This window comes from Orbicella franksi, unplaced genomic scaffold, assembly GCF_964199315.1.
Source record: "Orbicella franksi unplaced genomic scaffold, jaOrbFran1.1 SCAFFOLD_192, whole genome shotgun sequence".
In the NCBI taxonomy this organism is placed as follows: Eukaryota; Metazoa; Cnidaria; class Anthozoa; order Scleractinia; family Merulinidae; genus Orbicella; species Orbicella franksi.
Window position 1 is genome coordinate 37,501 of NW_027671015.1, and position 3,500 is coordinate 41,000.

A 3,500-nucleotide genomic window follows, 5' to 3' on the forward strand; every position below is an offset into this window, starting at 1 on the left:
CTTTTATTTGGTACTCACAACAAAAAGTCTACTGTTGACAAGCTGTTTAATTATACTCTCTTGTTCATGCGTCGTTATATAGACACTAGAAAATTAAATGAGGATGCGTTACTCCTTCCGGACTTCATTAACAAAATCAGGTATAGATACAGTCTAGAAAAATTTTCTCCTGAGTAAGAAAACAATGCCTCTCCTCTTAAATATCAAAACGTCCGAAATTTTCCTTGCAATTGTTATTTCTTTAATTTGTCTCGTTTGTAATTGCTAAAAAATGTAAAAAAATATGTTATTATCTTAAAAGTTATACTGTAGTGAGATTAAGTTTAGACATCAGAATTAATTTGTTAAAAATAGTGATTGTAAAAAGAGTGACGATTAATAATTGCATGTGTGTGAGGAAATGTACTGTAATTAGTGTAAGGTGTAAGTACTTGTGTTGTAGTTAATGTCTCTATTGTAAGTATTGTAAGATTTTTGTGTTGTAATAACAATAAAAAATGTTCTTTATTAAAAAAAAAAAAAAAGAAAAAGAAAATTCAGACAGGGGACATGGGTACCCCCCCCCCCCCCCCCCCCCTAACAGGGCCTCGTGAAAGAGAGCAGGCCAGCGCTGCAGAAGGAGGCGAAACAGTACTGAACACTGCCGTGAATTATAGCGAGTCAAGGACTAGAGAAAGGGGATGAAATAATACGGAACAATGCCGTGAAGCAAAGCTAACGGGGACTATAGAAAGAGACGAAATACCCGACGACTACAGAACTGCTTTTTAATTCGCGCGTCGCGTCGAGATGCCGTGCAGCCGAGCAAGAAAAGTCACATGATTAAAATCAGGTGACGAACTAGAGAACTCTGTGTTTAGAGTAAACACAGTGGAAAAAAGTGGTTGATTCGTTGATCTATCGAAAAGATTAGATCAGTTCGGTTCAGTCTTCACAACTTTTGCTGCAAGTTCCTGCCTGGAAGATTTACACTGGCCGAAGTGAATTGCCAACTTGAGGTAAGTGACGTTTGTTGTGGCGTTTGCTATGGAAATTATGAAGTTGCCTCGGCGAGGTAAGGTTATTTTCAATAGGAATCCTTTTTAAAGTCTTCCTTATTTGAAGCCATGCTGTGGGGCATTTTACAAATTACATAGGTTTAATTTCGCTCATAACAATAACACATGAGTGGCTTTGTGGAGGTTGTTGTAAGTTGCATGTTGTAAACAAATCAAGTTTTGTCTCGAGTTTCGTCGTCACGTTAAAAAAAAAAAAAACTGTATTTGTAAACACTGCCGGGCGAGTTTTGAAGTTTTCTCTACGTTAGTTGGCACAACCGCTTCCTAGACTACAAAAACTTCTTAAACCAAGATAGGTCAACAAACCATTTTAAGCCGAAGCGAACCGGATTTGCTAAATTTACTTTCGACGTTCCTATGTGAATATTTACATCTTGTGATTACAAAGTATTTCCTCGTTTTATTAGTTCAATTTATTCGATTTGGCAAATGCTTGGGGGGAATTTCCGGGTTAATTTGGTTGAAGACTGGTAAAGCCTACCGCCGATAAAATGACTGCAAAGGTAAATTAAGCCGTCGGCACAAATACACACTGTGATATTCAAATCTATGCTTAAACGAATTTTTTTCATCCTTTCTTTCATTCTGTCAACCTTCATTGAGAAGGGATTTCCTGTTTGATACTCAGATGTAATGATATGCATATTGTGTTTATAATGTAGATTTCCTCGTTTTATTTTGTTGTTGTCCAGTTATTTCGGTTTGGTGAAATGCTTGTAGTCGAAATGTCGAGTAGACGATTATGCATGTAAACCCTGTCGGCAAATAAAGCTCTACTTCGATTTTGATTTGCTATTTCATTTTATTAGTGCCACTGCTTTTGGTTGGGGGTACATGGCCCCTATTTTCCTAATGAGATGTTATTCCCCAGTGTGGTATTTACACTTATGGAAATATTCCATAAAAGTGAGATTAAGTACTAATTTAAAAAAAAAAAAAATCCTTAGAGCTTTACTCGGTAATGAACAGTGAAATGGCATTTACATACTTAGAAAAAATTTTGGTCATAGAAGTCCTTGCCCTGACTATTTCTCGGTAATAAAAATAACTTTTACATATATACATTCAAAATTTACTTGGTGAGAGTGCATTCCTCGCTCCACTCTCTCTCTGCTCTCTTCTTCACACTAATTTTTTGATTGACTAACTTATTAACCAAATGTCACTTACTGTTTTCTTTGTTGTGGTTTACTTTTTTGCTCATCGAAGAAAGTTTCAGTTTCTTCCTGACTGTTTCCTTTGTCCTGTCCAGTACCAATTCATTTTGTATAACTTCGTGAATTCTCTATTCTCATAAAATTTTATCTCGTCAGGGTAATAGAATGCACTCTCAGAGTGTTCAATCATCGTTTTCAGTTGCTACAATTTTCAGGAAAAAAGCAGTGATTTCCTTAATTTCCTTTTGCTTTGTTTTAGGACCTTTTAGCAGGCCGGTAATTGGCCCATGGGCATTATGGGAGAACAATTTTCAAGTAAAGAATTAGATTCATTTTAGTGTTAAGTATTTTTAAATTATTATAAATTGGGCATTTTATTTTTATTTTTGTCACACGTGATGTTTTACGATTTTACCGACATATACATGTACCATGCAAATGGAAATAATGCACTAGACAATCAGAGTGTGCATTACACTGGCTCAAAACGCAAGCGATATATAACAAATGTATGTAAAAGATATTTTTATGACTGAGAACTGGACAGGGCAAGAACTTCTCCTTCTTTTGTAAATACATGTATATTAATTCCTCTCAGCCCTGTCAAAATGTCTCAGGAACCTTCATTTTTGCAACCTAGAGTCCATTATTTTTCACCATACCTAACACAGAAGCTCACCAAATCCTAACAAAATTAATAACTAAAATGGGTGTTCTTTGGGTGGCCTTTACTTTGTACTACATGATTGTATATTCTGTTATCCTACCTAATAACTGCTAGAAACAATTTTGACAGAGCTGTTTCAACAGTTTCAGTTAAAATGATTTCCAGTTAAACAGCACTACATGTAGCAGTGTTATAATGAGTGTGAACTTTATGGAGGGTTTTAAAGGTTTATTATTATTTTTTTTTATGGTAACAGAAGACAACAAAATATACATGTACATGTATATACAGTATAACCAGATGGTGGTGTTGGTTGTGAATTGCAATTCATATTAGTCATCCTATTACAGGTAAGGGGAAAAAGTTCAGAAAGTTCAGAACGTCTCTTCCACCAGCACACCTGCATTCTACAGGTGCAATGGTTGTGTCGTTATATATATATAAATTATATATATACACACAGAGAGAAATGTAAAGTTATGAACTTAACATTAAAATCTGACATTTGAATGCCTCCTTTGCTAAAGTCAAGTCACCATTTAACTGTTATCACTCCCTGTGAATTCATAGAGAACTACCACCTAATGTGGAAGTCCTGTCTTCAAGTGAGGGAAAATG